The sequence below is a fragment of the Schistocerca piceifrons genome, chromosome X, assembly GCF_021461385.2.
Source record: "Schistocerca piceifrons isolate TAMUIC-IGC-003096 chromosome X, iqSchPice1.1, whole genome shotgun sequence".
Classification (NCBI taxonomy): Eukaryota; Metazoa; Arthropoda; class Insecta; order Orthoptera; family Acrididae; genus Schistocerca; species Schistocerca piceifrons.
The window spans coordinates 787175111-787196484 of NC_060149.1; the positions used below are offsets into that span (position 1 = coordinate 787175111).

The 21374-nt window shown below is 42.2% G+C and overlaps 1 long non-coding RNA gene across 1 annotated transcript in view; it reads right to left on the reverse strand.

Annotated features, from left to right (window-relative positions):
- Nucleotides 1–7716: 7716 nt before the first annotated feature.
- LOC124721295 overlaps nucleotides 7717–21374 on the reverse strand; it is a 32312-nt gene continuing 18654 nt past the window's right edge. Inside the window, exon 2 of the long non-coding RNA XR_007006314.1 lies at nucleotides 7717–10792. This is a non-coding gene — a long non-coding RNA (uncharacterized LOC124721295). The remainder of the gene's footprint in view (nucleotides 10793–21374) is intronic.

Here is a 21374-nt window from a genome sequence, read left to right on the forward strand (position 1 = left end):
CCATGTTGAATAATGCTTTTCATGCAGCCACGGGACATGGTGTTATGACTTAAACTGTGCACAACAGGCAGCATGATGTGCAACTTCACTCCCAATGTCCATGGTGAGGTCCATCTTTGCAACCATGACACCATGCAGTGTGGTACAGATGGGCCCAACAACATACCAAATGGATCAGTCAGGATTGGTATCACGTTCTCTTCACCGATGAGTGTCACACATGCCTTCAACCACACAATCGTCGGAGACGTGTTTGGAAGAAACCCAGTCAGGTTGAATGCCTTAGACACACAGTCCAGCGAGCGCAGCAAGGTGGAGGTTCCCTGCTGTTTTGGGGAGGCATTATGTGCGTCCGACGTACACCGCTGGTGGTCATGGAAGGTGCCGTAACGGCTATACAATACGTGAATGCCATCCTCCAACCGATAGTGCAACCATATCGGCAGTATATTGGTGAGGCACTCGTCTTCATGGATGGCAATTCGTGCCCCCATCATGCACATCTTGTGAATGACTTCCTTCAGGATAACGACATCACTCAACTAGAGTGGCCACTATGTTCTCCGGACATGAACCCTATTGAACATGACCGGGATAGATTGAAAAGGGCTGTTTATGGATGACGTGACCCACCAACCAGTCTGAGGGATCTACACCAAATTGCCGTTATGAGTGGGACAATCTGGACCGACAGCTCCTTGATGAACTTGTGGATAGTATGCCACGACGAATACAGGCATGCATCAATGCAAGAGGACATGCTACCGGGTATTAGAGGTACCGGTGTGTACAGCAATCTGGACCACCTCCTCTGAAGGTCTCACTGTATGGTGGTACAACATGCAATGTGTGGTTTTCATGAGCAGTGAAAAGGGTGGAAATGATGTTTATGTTGATCTCTATTCCAATTTTCTGTAGAGGTTCCATAACTCTCAGAACCGAGTTGATGCAAAAAAATTTTTTATGTGTGTACATCATAGGTATTTGAGACTTGAAAATGTCACAGGAGCCATATATCATATCATTTGCTCGAAGCACCTATGCCTGGATTTCAGGCAGGATCCCCCATTTCACTTGATGCTGTGGTGCTATTCCAATACAGTCAGAGAACATCTACGATTCTGCTCAAGTTTATGGGGAATTCCATGTGGAATGAGGTATGAATTTGGATGGAGGAGGGAGTCATGATATGGTAGAACATACAGTTGTGCAAAGCCACTGTGCCTGGGTGATGTAGTGGTTAGCACATCTGTCTAGTGAGCAAGAGGCTCATGTTTGAATCCTGGAGTTGGTGCAAATTTTCATTTGCTGCTTCAGTCTGCATATATACATTATAGATGTTTGAGAGTTGAAAAGGTCTTTGAAACCATTGCCAATTGGTTATATAATGTGATTCACTGGAATTATATTTTCTTTCTCGTATTTAGTATCAACAGTTTGGTAACGATAAGTATGGAATAGCTATCAATTTATGGTATTCTTTCTCTACCTTTCATGTGTGGTGCCTGAGGTGAGTTGAAATAAGGTCGCCAAAAGTCCCAAAGGAAGTCAAACAAATGGGGGTAGCTAAAATAAGTCAGATTTTTGTGTTGTGCTGTGAAAAAAGTAACCACCAACAATCATGTTTGACAACCCGCACAAACTACTGAACAAAAAGAGTCTTTGTAATTAAATTTAAATCACAAGTTTTGGTAATACTTATCATTTTTCATTAAGATATAGTGAATTTTTGTATAAGCAGCTCAGTACCTGATTCAGAGGATTTTTAATTGCTGATACATTATAATTTTATTGTTTGTTCTCAAATTTAATGATCTTTATCTATTTTGTAACCCTCAGCAACTTTTTCTGTTTTCTTTTTTGTCTGTGGCTCCAAAGAAATTTTTTAGAGCAGCAATTTAAGGGGTCCATGGTCCTTTACTCAAAGATTAGCATATTTTACTTGTACAGGTCAAGGTTAGGCCAAGAATCAATAGCCAAGCACTGAGTGCAGCTAGCGAGTGATATTGTTGTGAGATGCAGTTGAATAGGTTTGGGGTAACGGCATAGTGGAGGAGGCAATATCATACCTGCTGAAAGTGTGTCTGCATCATTGTCCGTTGACCAAATTTTACTGAATTACGACAACTGTGTTTACCAAAAAGTGATTATAAATACAGAGTGCTGAAATTATGCTTTCATGTGTATTGTGCCAGCCAATGGTTTGCAGTGAGGATAATGTGTGCAAATTGTCACAACAGCGTGTGAAACATCTGAATATATTTGACCTGTGCCCAGCTTAAACATGAATAGAAAATTATGAAAATGGTAGTGACTGTCTTCAGTAGTGTTTAAAAGTGAATATGTAACTTTACTTTGTGCAACCTTTTTGAGTCCTCCATTAATATAAAAACCTCTATTCCTTAGACGAGGCATTATTAACCAGCCAGAATTCAATTGAAACAACTCCTGTAGCAGTCAAACTGGGTAGCACTTAGCCATTAGGTCAGAGTCACTTAAATAAAATGGTGAGACTGCTACATTATTAGACAGTTAACAATGCCATAAATTTAGTTGTGGATGTTCATTATCAAGTTTGCTTTTCTTTCTTTTTTCATTTTAGTATTATTTCATTGATAGCATATTACATTAAGCGCCAAAGAAACTGGTATAGGCATGTGTATTCAAGTGCAGAGATATGTTAATAGGCAGAAGACAGTGGTGCAGTCGGCAATGCCTGTATGAGACAACAAGTGTCTGGCACAGTTGTTAGATCAATTACTGCTGCTACAATGGCAGATTATCAAGATTTAAGTGAATCTGAATGTGGTGTTATAGTTGGGGCACAAGCAATGGGACACAGCACCTTTGAGGTAGTGATGAAGTGGGGATTTTCCCATACGACCATTTCACAAGTGTATTGCGAATATCAGGAATCTGCAAAAACATCGAACCTCCGACATTTCTGTGGTCAGAAAAAGATCCTGCAAGAATGGGACCAATGACTACTGAAGAGAATCATTCAATGTAACAGAAGTGCAACCTATCTGCAAACTGCTGCAGATTTCAGTGCTGGGCCGTCAACAAGTGTCAGCATACAAACCATTCAATGAAACATCATCGATATGGGCTTTTAAAGCTGAAGGCTCGCTCCTGTACCCTTGATGACTACACAGCACAAAGCTTTACACCTTCCCTGGGCCCATCAACACTGGCATTGGACTGTTGATGACTGGAAACATGTTGCATGATCAGACGAGTCTCGTTTCAAATTGTATTGAGTGGATGGATATGTAAGGGTATGGAGACAACCTTATGAATCAATGCACCCTGCATATCAGCAAGGAACTGTTCAAGCTGGTGGAGGCACTGGAATAGTGTGAGGCATGTGCAGTTGGAGTGAAATGAGACCCCTGATAAGACAAGATACGACTCTTGACAGGTGAAACATACGTAAGCATCCATTCATGTCCATTGTGCATTCCAACAGACTTGGGCAATTCCAGCAGCACAATGTAACATCCCTCATGTCCAGAATTGCTACAGAGTGGCTTCAGGAACACTCTTCTGAGTTTAAACAATTACACTGGCCACCAGACTCCCCAGACATGAACGTTATTGAGCATATCTGAGATGCCTTGCAACGTGCTGGTCAGAAGAGATATCCACCCCCTCGTACTCTTACAGATTTATGGACAGCCCTGCAGGATTTGTGGTGTCAGTTCCCTCCAGCACTACTTCAGACATTAGTCGAGTCCATGCCACGTCGTGATACAGCTTTCCTGTGTGCTCGCGGGGGCCCTACACGATATTAGGCATGTATGCCAGTTTCTTTGCCTCTTCAGTGTAGATGCTGAACACGCTTCATTCCCTTTTGTGTGTCCATGTCAGCAACCCATGTACTATTCATCTAAACCAAGGAAACTCGAGGTAGGAATACCAACAATGTAGGGAAAGATAAACTGCTACTTACTGTAAAGGTGAGACATTAAGTTGCAGACAGGCACAATTAAAAATACTTAAACGTAAGCTTTCAGCCACAGTCTTCATCAGGAAAAGACACACACACAAGCAAGCACACATCATGCACGCATGACCACCAACCCTGGCAGCTCGGGCCAGAATGCCAAGCTTATGTGTAAGTGTCTGAAATTTAATGTGTCATCTTTATGGTGCATTGCGATCTGTCGTTTCCTACATTGTTCATCCAAACCAAGGGCGGCCAAGAATTTGGCTCTCAACCTGTGCCACAGCGCTCTGCCTAGCTGGACACTTCCCCTACCATCATGCCATGGAGCCTGGGCATGATGAAGAGGATGAGGGGAAACAGTGAACTAGCTGCATGTAAATGGCAATAGAGTCATGCTGCATATTACTTTATTTTATATTTCTCATTTCTCAGCAACATAAATAAAAAACATATATAATTTTTATTCAGTACAACCTGTCACTACATGGACAGATACAGACAATTTCACAGATTTTTGTATTCAGATTGCTATGTAATCATGAATTATCTAGTTTCATAATAAAAAAAAAAAACTTATTTCACACACACATGTTGATCAAAATATTGTAGCACTTTTGCAACCTAATTATGGAGACGTCATTCCACAGATGTGGAAACTCTATGTGAGGAGAGCAATATGGATTTGCTGGGCAGTTTTAAAGTTAAATGGATTGATCATTAAAAAAGGAATTACCTTGCAGATGAATCAGTTACATCTGCACATACTCAAGGGTTTTTTCAACTGAAATGTCAAATGGTTTCAAGAACAGATGTTAAGATTAGCAGTGCCCTCAAAATGTTTAAAACACTATTTTTGTAATTCTTTCAAGGCCATAATTCTTCAAACCTTGTGTTTTCTTTCATTCCAGTGAGCTTGGGGACCTGGACTGTGTTTTTCAGTGTCCCTTCTGCAACACAATTTTCAGCTTAAATGCACCCCCATCAAATCAGTACTCAATGAACTGTCATGCTGTTCTGGGTACTTCCGAGAAGGGCCAAGCAAGTCCGAGACAGGTGGAGCCTTGCTCCGCCCACAGCCCGCACACCCTGCATGCATGATGTTTAGTATGCCATGCCCGGCATTGATCTTCACCAACTTGTCATACCCATGATTGCTAGGGTCTCTATAACCAAAGCTAGCTTGGTCACAGCGCTACTATAATGTGTTTGTGTCCATCAGTGACAGCCAACTGAGTGGTAGGCAGGCACTGTTTTTTCTTTTTCTTGCTCTTTACTATGCTACTTGTGCAGGGAATAGACAGTCTGCTTTATATTACAGTGAATAAAGTGTGAGTCAACGAATTTCTTTCTCTCATTCAAAAACAGTGTCAGCTCCTTATTCTTAATGACAGGCACTTTTATAATTTCCAGAATGTTTCACTTTTATTATTGTTGTTTCCATGATTATTATATCCATTTCTGCATGGCATGCTTCAATGTTCCTTTATGTGTACTTGGAAAAGTTCATTTAGTGTAAAAGTGTGTCCCATTCACATGTCAAAGGTACTAAATATTTTATAATGTTAAGCACTTAAATCAGCTAGCAATCAAATCACTTCTTCTCATGTGTCAGTAATGCTGATGGCTTTTGACTTGCCCAATAGTGTGTGGCTGCAACTGAGCTAATCTTAACTCTGAGATCTTCTCACAAAATAAATGATTTTCCTTAAGTTATATGAGTAAGTGTTTCTTTTGTCCCATATGTTGGCTTCTTTCCTCTTTTTGTTCTCACTGTAATTAGTACTGATGCTGCAACACACAGGTTTAAATTAATATGCTGCTTACAAACAACTAGCTAACAGTCTATGGGAATCTGTCTTTAGATGGGACCACGTTTTTAGAAATGATGGAGCACTGCAATAAAGGCCATGACACTTTTAGTAAAATTACAAGTTACAAAAGTACATGAATCGTACAATTCATAGGTCTCAATAAAAGTTTTTGAGATATGGAAGGAAGTCAATGTTGTGTATTTTATTTATGCACAATACCATCAAATGACTTAAAACTGAAAAATAATAATTAAAAAAGGCTGAATGTGAATTATGTGTCTAGTATAATTCATTTCACATCAAATTTAGGAACCTGTTTGTAGTGAGAGGAGTTAACATGGTTAGCATGCAGAAAAACTTTTAATTCTATCTTGAACTCCACTGCCTTCCCCAAAAGATATAATCTACCAAATTGCTGAATACATATGTACTCTTGCTTTTGAGTCCTTTCTGAACTAATGTTAATGTTCTGAGGTCCTTATAAAAATTGTGTTTAGTCCTGGTATTGAATCATTAAAAGACCTTTAAAGACAGAAAGTTCTTGAACCACCACCAGATATAATTCTTACAACACCCTTGTATATTTAAAAAAATACTGTGTATGCAGCTGGAGTAACTTTTTAGTGAGTGAATAACTCGTTTTTTCATTTTAGAATAACCTGCTGCTATAGTTCGATATGATGATGGAAGTTTATTAGAGGAATGTAAACAATGGAGATAATACAGGTAACAACTAAGCAAACAGTTGAGTTGAGTGTCCAACAGACACAAACACAAATAAGAAAACTTTTTTGTCTACCAGATGTGTGACTGTGTCACAGTGTGATAAAACTGCCATGTGGTATGTTTACAACATCCTTATGTGATCACACACCCAAAAGAATTTTACTGAAATGGACTCTGGCTTTAAGAACTTGTACTCTCATGTAAGACTTAACTGGTGGAACTGGTGAACTGAACCTGGTGCAGGCAGAAGGAGCTGTACATGGTATACAATAATTTGGAGAGGGTATCAGGAATGATAGAGAGAACAGAGGACGAAGAAGATTGCAGAGAGGAGTGAGTGAGCTTTGAATGAATGAAGTGGAGAGTGTGGGGCAGGGTCTAGTGGAGATTAAGGCTAAGAGGATTGCAGGATCAAAGGATACATTCTAAGAACAATTTCCATCTGTATAATTTGAAGAAGCTGGTATGGAGCAGGCAGATCCAGAGAGCATTGCTTGTGAAGCAGCCACTGAAATTAAGCATGTACAAAGCAGTACGTCCTGCCACTGGGTCATTGACACTGCTCTTAATTCAGGTTGACAGCTGGTTGTTGATGGCCAAAAGTTACAACAGAAGTGGTATATGATAAGATTCTTCTAGAGGTGGCCTTGCCAGATAAATTCTCGTGCGTAATTCCACCCATCAGCCTCGAGCAGTGGCATCATACTGGACCCAAAGATATAACACACACAATATTTCAGAATGGTGACTACTGCTCATCAATGTCTTCATAGTTCCAAACTGTAATTACAAATTATAGACTTGCAGGAATTCTTAATAACAAATATAGAAACTAATGAAGAAATTGTGAGAAAATTTGGCTTTGGGTGGGGAGAAAATAACATGTAATGTAAGAACCTCAGAATCATGGTACAGTAATAGCAAAACAGATGGAGACACAACAAAGACAGGAACAAGATCTATCTAAAAGAAAAGAAAAATAACAGAATGTGGAGTCAACTACTAGAACTGACCTATAGAACACAATTAGAGAGAGTGATACCAAAACAGTAAATCCTAAATGAAATCACAGTACACCCCTAATGATAAACTGTGAATAATAATGGAATGTGGAATAACAACTGGAACTGACCTGTGCAGTGTGACCAAGGAGGAATGCTAAAGTATTCAGGCATATGACAGGTACATAGACATATGCCCTATTATGAATGATTTCCAAGATAGAACACATTTGACATACATTATTATTTATTTCCTGTATTATTCCCTACATTGTCAGGTTTACAAATGTGTGCATGTACAACAGTTAGTAATCAATTGAAAAGTATGTATTTGTAACACATTCACCTGTAAGTAAACATCCTACACTCAGGAATTCTACATGTCAGAAAGTGCCATGATATTCTTCAACATCAGCAGGGGCACTACCATCACAGAAGCCATAAGCATACACCACATCTGGATATTCTTCATTAATGTAGATGTGTGGCATTTTAGCCAGCACATGTACAAACACAGCTAACTGATGAACCACTCTGATACACCCTCAATCCCTCCCACTATTTCACTCAAGAAACACCATGGACAGCTGTGTATGCAGTGAGCTAGTTTAACTGCAGAAAGATACACCAAGCAAAGAGGTGGAAAGCAACGAGGTAGGTTGGGCTAGTATGAAATTTCAAGCAGGGTGGGTACTAAGGCACATATGAGTGTGCCACTAGCCCAAAATCAAATGTACATTAAATGTTCTACCTTGAAAACCTTTGGAATAGGGTGTATGCCAATATGAAGTTAGATGCTTCAAATGAGCACTCCCGTCAAATCTCTGAATATTGATCATTCATCCTGGGTAACCCTGTAGAGCTCAAGTATAGACAGTGATACCACAAAAGTAAATCCTAAATAAATCATAAACTAAATCACAATATATATCTAATGAAAACTCACAAAAATAATGGACCCCACACACACACACACACACACACACACACACACACACACACACACACACACACACACACACACAATAATCACAAATAACTCCTATTTTCTGTAAAATTTACTGCATGACTCATGGCCCCACACATCTCTTGCTACACTTGAGCATTAAATACAACCATTGCATCCATTACACAATACAGAAATCACAGTTAATACAAGACAGTCTCAATACACAAACATTATTGAAACATCATTTATACTGCAAGCACAATAGGATAGGAAAACAAACAAACATATCCAGAAATAAAAGATCATTCAAACAAATATTGCTACTATAAATTATAATGACAGTTCCCATACATAACTCTTTAACCACAAATTATATTGCAAACATAACATGATAAAAATACCCACAGAAAGAAAACAAAACATACATACATGAAGTAAATAAGAATTATAGTTTATGTTACTCAAACAGCCACAGAAATCCACTATACAATACTCCTCATCATAAACTCATGACACCACTGGTCATAGCTGATGGGTGGAACTGCACACCCACAAACTGTCAAGCAATGGAAGATGTTAGGGTAATCGTGGTAATATCTATCCATGATGTTGATATGATGTGTACATGCCCAGTTTTTACTGTTAGCGATGTCTATCAACTTTGGTGATGGTATTGAGTCTGAGCACAGTGAGCTCTCTGTGGAACAAAGCTCACATGAGCTGTACTTGCTGCCATGACTTGATTCTTAGAAATAATGTGATTGGTTGCTGTTTTCAATCCCTAAGGTTGGCAGTACATTCATGTTGTTGTATAAGCTAGGGACCTGGATTCACTGCTAGTGGCTGCAGTCATGTTGGGAGATGGGATTCAACATTATTACAATTAAAACAATGAAATTTATTAATTATATTAATTACAGTTAAATACACTATACTCATCACTATCATAGTAGACACTGGAAATGTTTTCCTCTTTCTTTAAGGCATAGATCAACACGTCTACATTTATTTGTGAACACCTTTGCCAATGTTTCTTTTGTAACTCAGTGCAGATAACCAATTATTGCTGTCTTTAGTTCATCCATTGTCTTTGGGTTATTTTGATATGCAAATGTTTTAACCGCACCCCAAAGGCAATAGTTGGGCTGTGACAGATCTGTTGAGCACATGGCCCAGAGACCTTTCGTAATTACTCTGCCTCCAAAGATTTCATCAAAAAGTCGTAGGCACTGGTGTGCCTTATCAGCAGTGGCGTTGTCATGTTGCAAAAATAAATGATTAATCTCATTTTCATTCAGTGGTGCAATAAAGGGAAAAATATATGGGGACAAAATACATCAGTAGTGATGGTTGTACTGAAAAAGGTCAGCGCTATAATTCGCACTCGAGTTACGGCAACCAGCACTCTGATTTTCTCAAGGTCCCTGGGGTTCCTCTTAAAGCGTGTGGATTTTATGATGATCAAATTTGTGACTGTTGTGTCTTGCAGTCAGCAGGAAAAATAACTAACAGTCAATTTGAACACACTTTATTATAATTAAAGAAAAAAAAGGCCTTCTTGGCATACACTAAGTTTTAAACGCAAGAATAACAAGAAAATCCACAAATCTTGTGGTAACAAACCAAATAAGGAAACAAGACAATGCAAGAAAAATACTGACCAAAATTTACTGTACAGTACAAAATACAACATGCTACTACAATGCTATGGCGAGTGAATACAATGCTAGGGCTGGCGTAAGTACTGGCCGGAGCTGTTCCTAGAGGTTGGTAAACACTGCCTGTCTAGGCGTGCTTATAAAGCCAGGTCGGCAGAGAGCTACATCAGACATATAAGTTCCTATTGGTGGAACAGAGTTGGTGTGTTGTCTGCTGAAGTAGTTCCGTGTTTATTTGAAAAGTCTGTTATTGTTTCTGTCTGCTGGCGATGTTTCTCTCCGTGCTGCTGAAACGGAGTTAGCAACCCATCTTGTGTGTCGGTTCTGTGGGTCCTCTAACAATAAGGAACCGCTACGACATTTCTCCCCCTGAGAAAAAAATGCACAGCACCACAAACATCCACAGGAGTAGGGGCATCCTGGTCGACATCCAGGGGTTCATGGCCAGCAGGGGTGGGAGGCAGTGATGCAGCACGGGCAGCTGGCGGTGGAGACAGCAGCTGCGGTGGAGGCGGAAGCAGAGGTTCCACCACAAGGCAGTCGGCGATAGGCACTGGCAGCTTCCCTGGGGTGTCGTGGTCTACCAGACGGAGGCAGAGCTGGTTGAGGTGTCAGCAGACGGCGGAACCGTCGGCCCACTGGAGAGATGCCATTGCCTGGCCGCAGAGCTCGGTGATGATGGCAGGTGCCCAGCGTGCCTGTGGATGAGAGAAAGTTAGCGCCCAGACCTCCTGCTTGACACAAAAAGGAGTGTAATGGCGTGCAGTTGTAAGGGTGAGAAGCCTCAGAAACCAGTACAGATAAGGGGGGGGGGGGGGGGGGGAATATCTCTGCTGGACTTATATGGTATGGGGGGTGATGCGGTACATACCCAGGAAAAAAGCATGGCCTCTTCCAGCAGGTGATGGCTCAGCAGCTTATTGAGCTGGGTCTTGAATATCCGCACAAAACGTTCCACCCAGCCGTTTGATGCAGGGTGAAATGGGGTGGTATGGATGAGGGAAATTCCATTGGCAGTACAGAATTGCTTAAACTCGGTCGAAGTAAACAGTGGACCGTTACCCGTAACAATCGTTTTGGGGAGTCCCTTGACAGCAAAGAGGTGCCAGAGAATTATGACAGTCTCAGTAGAAGTGGTGTTCATCATGTGGGAGACATAAGGATGTCCTGACCCAGAGTCGAACAGTATGAGCCACTTGGAACCACGAAACAGCCCTGCGAAATCCAAATGGAGATGTTCCCATGGAGCAACTGCATCTGGCCATGAAAAATATTGGCGCAGGGGTGCTCACGTGTTTGGCACGTAGTGCAGGCTGACACAAGGGAGGCAATGTCTTTATCCATACTGCGCCAATAAAGGTGTTGGCAGGGCAGCTGTTTGCTGAGGACAATGCCCCATTGGCCAGTGTGGAGGAGGTTGAGGACATGCGGTATGACCACCCAGCGAACGTCTAAATCACTATGCAAAAGGATGATGCCACTGCGGAAAAAGATATTGTGCCGATGATCCCAAAATTGCTGGACCTCTGCATTGTGGATGCTACGACAGCTGGTTGGCCAACCCCCAGCGATTTGGCGGCAGAGAGCTTGCAGTGGCTGATCCTGAGCGGTGGCCCGCTGGACCGCATTGGAATCCAACGGAAGTGCATCCAGAGCTGCATCCACGTCCGGTTCCACATGGTAACAAACCAAGGGGGAAGTGTTAAACTCACGGTCCGCCCTGGCAGGCAGCCAGGACAGATAATTGGCATTTGCGTGCCATTCAGATGTGCGCTAGACTATATCAAAGTCGAACATCGCCAGGAAGAGTGCTCAATGCTGGAGGTGGCCTGCAGAAACCAGGTGATACAAAGAAACCAAAGGTTTGAGATTAGACTGCAGCGGGAAATGACGACCATACACGAAATCGTAGAATATCGTCAGGGCGAAAACCATCACCAAAGCTTCCTTTTCAATTTGATTATATTTAATTTGAGTGTCATTCAATTTTTTGGATGCGAAAACCACCGGCCTCTCAACGATGTCGACCACTCACGAGAGGACTGCTCCCAGGCTATAGTCCAAGGAATTGGCAGTGACAATGCGGCGCAGGGAAGGATTGTAAGAGGCCAGACAAGGAGAGTGGGAGAGAGCTGACTTGAGACATGTGAAAGCCTGCTCACACTCCGTGTCCCAAACTCAAAGCACACCCTTGCACAATAACCTGGTCAGGGGCGCCGAAATCTCGGCAGTGTAGGGTATAAAACGCCGATAATAGTTGATTTGACCGAGGGTGGATTACAGTTGCTTCACATTGGTGGGAGGAGGCACGTTTCGAGTCACCTCGACATACTCCTTGGAGGCATGTAGGCCGCAGGCATTAATCGTGAAATCGAGATAGCTGACCTCTTATGCAAAAGAGTCATACTTTTCTTTCCGGCAATGCAGGTTAGCCTCGGCAAAAACTTGAAACAGCCGATCCAGCTTGTCCGCAAGGTCCATTGTGGACGAGCCACCAACGATAACATTGTCCAGATAATTGGCCACCCCAGGCACCTTACATGTGAGGTGTGCCAAATAAGTTTGGAAAATAGCGGGGGCACTGGCAATGCCAAGCCAGAAAGGGCCACACGGGATATTGATAACTAGGATCTGCTGTGCGATTCCTCATCCAACGGCAGCTACAAATAAGCATCACACAAATCAATTTTGGCGAAAATGGTCGATCCCGCAAGACGTGAGTATGTCATCCACAGCTGGGATAGGATAGGCATCGATGATGGACCGAGAATTGACAGTGACCTTAAAATTGCCACAGATGCGTAAAGCGCCGTTCGGCTTCTCGACTATCACGATAGGCATCACCCAGCAACTGTGCACGACATGAGAAAGGATGCCTTCATCTTGTAAGCGGCGAAGATCCACCTGGAGCCTGTCTCGGAGAGCAAAGGGGATAGGGCGGGTCTTAAAAAAACGAGAAACAGCAGAGACAAGAAGCTGAACATGCACGGCGAAACCCTGCAGCCCGATGTGGAGGATGAGAACAACATTTCGTATTTGCTGAGCAATGGGGCGAGGAGGGTGTGTGACCTCCAAGGGGAGGAGAAAGCGGCTACCCAACTGGGGAATGATGGAGAATATTTGGCCGTCAATGGAATGCGAGGCATCCAGGCCCTGAGGTGACAATTCATGATGAGCCTGTGCATCCACAGGAAGTGTGGCATCTATGTGATGTTTCTGCAAAGCCTGACAAACCATGATGATATGGCCTGCTTGGCTGCAAGCCATGCATCTTGCTCACCAGTGGGGGCACTCCAACCATTGGTGAGTCCAGAAACAGTCTGGACAGGAGGGAAGCTGGGTGAAAGACTTCCTGTCATGAGATGGACCAACAGATCAATGAGAATCCAGCTTGGCACTAGCCAACTGGCAAGCTGCAAAAACAGCTGGATCAAGACGTGGTGGTTATAGCCGGTGGGACTGTTCAAACGCCCCAGTGATAAGCAGACAGGTGTCGAGGGACAGGTCCTGTAATTTCAAAATATCAGCCCAAAAACACTCGTCTGGTGCGTGAAATACCACCACATAATGGATCAACAAAGAGGCATAAGACTGCTTGCAGGCAATGTTGACACACCAGAATTTACAATCGAAGCAGAGACCCTGGAGCATCATAATCCATTCCTGATAATTCTGACCAGGTGACTTGCGACAAGAGAAGAAGGTCTGATGGGCAGAGGTGACGTGTATTTGTGCGTCGAAGTGCTCAAAAAGGCAGCCCTTAATATGGGTATATGAGAGATTGGGAGAGGACTACTCAGGGTTCAATTGTTGAATTTAACACTACACCTACGGACCGACTGTTGCTAAAAAGAAAGCCCAACTTTGACTTTTTCGTGGGCCCCATGTGCCAGTAAATGTTGTTCCAACCGTTCTACATAATTTGACCATGGTTTGACAGACCTATCAAAAGCTGGAAATGTCAGTGGAGCCACATACAAAGTGTTCAATTTACCTGCAGTGGAATCTATTCTATGAGCTACTTCTTGCAGCGCTGGGGAGTGAGAGCGATGTTCTGACCTTGTGAGTGTTGCCTGAATCTGCCGTAGATTTTCCACCAAGGACTGAAGAAGTTCCGCTGAGGAGGCCATTCCTTTTGAAAATGAAAATCCCATCCTTGTCGCCAATAACTGTTGTCTCCTGCAGTCAGCAGGAAACAGAGCTAACAGCCAATTTGAACACACTTTTTTATAATTAAAGAAAAAAAATGCCTTCTTGGCATATACTAAGTTTTAAATGCAAGAACAATAAAATCCACAGCTTTTGTGGTGACAAACCAAACAAGGAAAAAAGGCAATGGAAGAAAAATACTGACCAAAATCTACTCTACACAATACAAAATACAACATGCTGCTACAATGTAACGGCAAGTGAATACCATGTTAGCCATTGGTAAATGCTGCCGGTCTGATGGTCTAGGTGTGAGTAGATATATTTTGTAGATTCTGGCTCACTTAACTTTTTACCACATTTTCTAATTAACACAACTGATTTTTTTAAAAAAATTCAGTCTATTTAAATAACTCAACCAATTTCTAAGCTTTAGTTCAATACCTAATTCTTTCAATAACTCAACCAATTTTAACTAATTACCACATTATAGTCGATAACCAACCGATTTCTAAGTTCATTACTTCATTTACAATGTGATCATAAGGAAATAAATTTAATGACTCATTTCCCTAAGTGATCACAAGAAATTAAATTTAATATTACATTTTATAGGTTGTCAAATCTCTGTTACCCTGAAAATCTTCATAAAGAAAGTATAAAATGAATTAGTTAACAAAGGTAAATTATATTAAAAAATTCACATCGTGTACTCTATATCACGAAATTCATTATTTCTATTTTTAAATTTCTTCATTGCTTTATATTTCAGTTTTATTTGTCCTTTTCCCATTATTTACAATCCAAATTAGTAATTAACTTAGAAAATCTGTTTGATAAAGTAATCTTAAAATCAATATTGAGCTCTAGAGAAAGTTTCTCTCCAAATCCAGTATTTAAATATTCACTGCCTGTAACATCATATAAAACATTTATCTTTAGCTCATCTATTTTTGTAATCTTTTTCAAGACACTAACATCATTGAGCTTCTTGATTATAGTCTAAATTTATATAGAAAAATTTTTTATTAAATTTATTTATAAAAATTTTTTATTACACTTTTAATAACTTGTAATGGCCATATGCTAATGTATCTATTCCATTTTCCAAGACATAACTTTTATTGTCATGTGGACTCAAAGCATTTTTTTTTTATTTCATATAGGTAAGAAAATCACTTCACTTTACTTCCCTCTACCCATTTTCAACTACTTTTTCAAATCAATTAAATTTAATGCCTTTATATTAACAATTTTGCTTCTCTACTTTTTTGCAAAACTAATAAATTTCTTCCTCTATAAATGGGAGTTCTTCCTCTATAAATAGGAGTTCAGAATGAAATGTCTACTATAAAAAAATAATAAATATTCCATTACACTACTTTTGGGAAATAAAGTAAAACCAACCAACGCAAGATTTGGCTTATGGTTATTTACTGAAAATTTGAATAATAATAATCTTGTTACAAATATTGGGGATATATTTTACACAAATGGAGAACAAAATTTAAACCAATTACAGAACCATTTTGCGACAATATTGTGGTAGTTAAAATAACAGATTTTATAGATTGCGAAGGAGAAAGGAAAAATTTCTTGTAAAATGGGAAATAAGTGGTGGTTTTAATAGTATTTTAAGATCTAGATTTTTCTAAATTTAATTTGACAAGACATGGAGTTAAAGCAAAAATTCTTTAGATTCTAATACACAAACAGTTAAAGGAACCAAACAAATTACTAGCAAAGATATAAAAATTATTGAACAAAAATATAAAAATCCTGTTGTTATTCCTTACAAAATAGAATTAGCAGATGTTAAACTCGATACACTTTTAAGAGAGTTAGCAGAGATTTTGGAAGAACTTAAAAAGGAACACTATTATTTATTGGATTTAGACATAACACAAGATTTTGCAGGAATTTTTAATAAAGAGGAAATGTGTAAATATTTAACAAATAATTTTATTTTTTGAATGCAAGGAGAATGTAAAGAAGTTATAATGTAATAGTAAACAACAATAACTCTGTTGGAAAAGACTGTTTAACTTGGATTAATTCTAACTCTAGAGTTAAAAACTGCATTAAATTCATTTGTCAATTAACAAGTCCAGGAGTTAACAAACAGCTTGGAAACCATATTATAGATCTTTTAAATAGTCCAGATAGTAGATTAAAGGAAACATTTGCTTCTAATTTATTATAATTACATTAATCCAGATTTCCAAAAAGAACAAGAATTCAATCCATTAACAAATCGTTTAGAATTAATAGCAAACAGCAGCAAATATTTTGAGAAAGCTCCTTCTTATTCTGTTCCACTAGCTAAATATGGCAAAAATTAACAGATTCGTTACAACATAGTTGCTGTCTTAATTACAACAATCTATTGCAATATGTTTATTGCAAACAGATGGTTTATCTACTTATAATGGAAATTCTTTCCCCAGAATAGCTTATTTAAAAATACATTCAATTTTCGAAAACAAAGACAGTTGATTGTATAAAGAAGCAGATAAAGAAACAATTGAAAACATAAACTTCACTTCTGACAATTTTATCCAAGAGTCTTGAAAAAGTAATGTGTTCAAGAGTAGCATCACATATTTGTAAAAATGAAGTACTAACAAAATGTCAATTTCGTTTTCAGAAAGGCTTTTTAACAGAAAATGCTACATCTGCTTTCACTGATCAAATATTAAATGCAATGAATAACCAAACATCACCCAGTGGGATATTTTGCGATCTCTCAAAGGCTTTTGATTGTGTGAATCATGAAATTCTTCTAGATAAGCTTAAGTATTGTGGTATGAGTGGAACAGTGCACAAATGGTTTAATTCATACTTAACTGGAAGACTGCAGAAGGTTGAAATTAACAGTACAGATAGTCTACAAAAACCAGCAGAGTCCTCTAGCTGGGGAGGTATCAAGAATGGTGTCCCACAGGGTTCAGTCTCGGGTCCCTTATTGTTCTTAATATATATTAACGACTTGCCACTCTATATTCATGAAGATGCAAAGTTAGTTCTTATTGCTGATGATACAAGTATAGTAATCACACCCAAGAAGCAAGAATCAGCTGAGGAAATTGCAAATAATGTCTTTCAGAAAATTATTAAGTGGTTCTCTGCAAATGGACTCTCACTAAATTTTGAGAAAACACAGTTTATACAATTCTGTACAGTAAATGGCATAACACCATTGATAAATATATATTATGAACAGAAGTCTGTTGCTAAGGTATAATACTCAAAATTTCTGGGTGTGTGCATTGATGAAAAATTGAATTGGAAGATACACATCGATGATCTGCTGAAATGGTTAGGTTCAGCTATTTATGCTATTAGGGTTATTGCAAATTTTGGTGATAAACATATCAGTAAATTAGCCTACTATGCCTATTTTCATTCACTGCTTTCATATGGCATCATATTTTGGGGCAATTTGTCATTAAGAGAGAAAGTATTCATTGCACAAAAGCGTGTAGTCAGAATAATAGCTGGAGCCCACCCAAAATCACCTTGCAGATATTTATTTAAGGAACTCTGGATATTCACAGTTCCTTCACAATACATACAGGGTGTTACAAAAAGGTATGGCCAAATTTTCAGGAAACATTCCTCACACACAAAGAAAGAAAATATGTTATGTGGACATGTGTCCGGAAACGCTTACTTTCCATGTTACAGCTCATTTTATTACTTCCCTTCAGATCACATTAATCATGGAATGGAAACACACAGCAACAGAACGTACCAGCGTGACTTCAAACACTTTGTTACAGGAAATGTTCAAAAGTCCTCCGTTAGCGAGGATACGTGCATCCACCCTCCGTCGCATGGAATCCCTGATGCGCTGATGCAGCCCTGGGGAATGGCGTATTGTATCACAGCCGTTCACAATACGAGCACGAAGAGTCTCTACATTTGGTACGGGGGTTGCGTAGACAAGAGCTTTCAAATGCCCCCATAAATGAAAGTCAAGAGGGTTGAGGTCGGGGGAGCGTGGAGGCCATGGAATTGGTCCGCCCCTACCAATCCATTGGTCACCAAATCTGTTGTTGAGAAGTGTACGAACACTTCAACTGAAATGTGTAGGAGCTCCATCGTGCATGAACCACATGTTGTGTTGTACTTGTAAAGCCACACGTTCTAGCAGCACAGGTAGAGTGTCCCGTATGAAATCATGATAACGCGCTCCATTGAGCGTAGATGAAAGAACATGGGGACCAATCAAGACATCACCAACATTCACAGAAAATTTGTGTTGATGACGTGATTGCACAATTGCGTGCGGATTCTCGTCAGCCCACGCATGTTGATTGCGAAAATTTACAATTTGATCACGTTGGAATGAAGCCTCATCCGTAAAGAGAACATTTGCACTGAAATGAGGATTGACACATTGTTGGATGAACCATTCGCAGAATTGTACCCGTGGAGGCCAATCAGCTGCTGATAGTGCCTGCACACGCTGTACATGGTACGGAAACAACTGGTTCTCCCGTAGCCCTCTCCATACAGTGACGTGGTCAGCGTTACCTTGTACAGCAGCAACTTCTCTGACACTGGTGGTGGTGGTTGTTGGGATGTTTAAGGGGGACTAAACAGCGAAGGTCATCAGTCCCCCATTCCAAAATCAGGCGAGCCGAAAATCTATGGAGCAGATAAAAACCAAAGGGGGAGGAGACGTCCCCCCAGGCGCTAAAAGAACACAAATGCAGCAACAAACACTACAGACCAGAACAGGACAGAGGAACACCAGACAGACAGAAACAGGAGAAAGGAGGATGGCCGGAGACTGGTTGACTGACCATGAGAAAAAAAAAAGAGGAAAGAGTCAACCATCTGACGGCACACCAGAACAGCAACAGACACAAGGACAAAAGACACAGAAAGGGAAAAGCGCAGGACCTCCCTAAATCGAACCATAAAAACGACTACTACGGATAAAATGTAAAACATTGTCAGCCATGGAGGCATCGTCGGATAAAACCAAAGCCAAAGTGCCCGGGAGATTAAAAGATTGCCGTAGTGTGCGCAGTCGAGGACACTCCAGCAAAATGTGGCCGACCGTCAGCCGGGACCCACACCGACACAAGGGGGGATCCTCCTGACGCAACAGATGGCCGTGCGTCAGGTATGTATGGCCGATGCGCAGCCGACACAGGACTACCGAGTCCCTGCGAGAAGCCCGCAGGGAGGAACGCCACACATCGGTCGTCCCCTTGACAGCCCGCAGTTTATTCGGGGCTGTCATGCCACGCCACTCAGCAGCCCACATCCCAATCAGCTTACGGCGCAACACCATCCGCTGGTCGCGAGCCGTAAGGCCGACCTCCAAAGCCGGGGCGACAGTCCGAAAATGAGGCGAGGAGAGCAAGGAAACGGCGACGGAGGGCCACAGGCGGAACCGAGTCCTTGGGTCCCTGTGCCAAGTCCAGACGGACGGACGGCCGGGACAAACACCAGGGAGGCGTAGGTGCACGGACCCGGAAGGGAGGCGGAAGAGGGAATGAACCCAATTCCGACAGCAGGGACTGAACGCGGACAGCGACGGAAAGCCCAGACCTAGGTCGCCGTTCGGGCAGATGGAGGACCATAGCAGGGAAAAGCAGGCGACGATTGGGATGATCTGGCGAGCAATGAACGTGGACAGCATAGTCGACGAGCAGACGATGGCGGCGAATCCGCAGCGGGGGAACCCCGGCCTCCACCAGTAGACTATCCACGGGGCTGGTGCGAAAAGCGCCAGTGGCAAGCCTAACCCCACAGTGGTGTATAGGGTCTAACAACTTCAACACTGAGGGGGACGCAGACCCATAGGCCAGGCTCCCATAATCAAGCCGGGACTGCACAAGGGCTCGGTACAACCGCAGCAGCGTGCAGCGATCTGCACCCCAAGACGTGTGGCTAAGGCAGCGGAGGGCGTTGAGGTGCCGCCAGCATTTTTGCTTCAGCTGAGTAACATGAGGAACCCATGTGAGCCGGGCATCAAACACGAGTCCCAAGAAGCGGCAAGTGTCCACCACTTCAAGCAGGTGGCCGTCGAGGTAAAGTGCAGGATGAGGGTGGACCGTCCGACGCCTGCAGAAGTGCATTACTCGAGTCTTGGCAGCAGAGAACTGAAAGCCATGAGTCAGAGCCCATGATGCTGCCTTGCGAACGGCGACTTGCAGCCTGCGTTCGGCGACTCCCGTAGTCGTGGAGCTAAATGAGATGCAGAAGTCGTCGGCATACAAAGAAGGAGACACCGACGACCCCACTGCTGCTGCCAGACCATTAATGGCCACTACAAATAAGGAGACGCTCAACACCGAGCCCTGCGGGACCCCATTTTCCTGTATATAAGAGGAACTAGAGGTGGCACCGACTTGCACCCGGAAAGAGCGGCGCAATAAAAAGTTTTGAAGAAAAGCCGGGAGCCGACCACGAAGACCCCACCCACGCAACGTGGCGAGGATGTGATGCCTCCATGTGGTGTCATACGCCTTCCGCAGATCGAAAAATACAGCAACGAGATGCTGACGTCGGGCAAAAGCCGTACGGACAGCAGATTCCAGCCGCACCAAATTGTCCACTGCAGACCGGCCCCGACGGAAGCCACCCTGGGATGGAGCGAGGAGACCGCGCGACTCAAGGACCCAACACAAACGCCGCCCCACCATACGTTCGAGCAATTTGCACAAAACGTTGGTGAGGGTAATGGGACGATAGCTGTCCACCGCCTGTGGGTCCGCACCAGGCTTCACGATGGGGACAATAACACCCTCTCGCCATTGCGACGGGAACACTCCTTCGCTCCAAATGCGATTAAATATCGCGAGAAGGTGTCTCTGGCAGTCCCTGGAGAGATGCTTCAGCATCTGCGCGTGGATGCAGTCTGGGCCTGGTGCCGTATCAGGGCAATCGGCGAGGGCAGCAAGGAATTCCCTCTCGCTGAAAGGAGCATTGTATGTTTCAGAACGACGCGTGTGGAATGAGAACGGTGTCCGCTCGGCTCGCTCCTTTAGAGAGCGAAAGGCGGGGGGATAGGAGGCAGTCGCAGAGCTCTGAGCAAAGTGCGCGGCAAGCCGTTCAGCAATGGCGGCAGCGTCCGTGCAGACAGCGCCGTCCAAGGAGAGCCCAGGGACA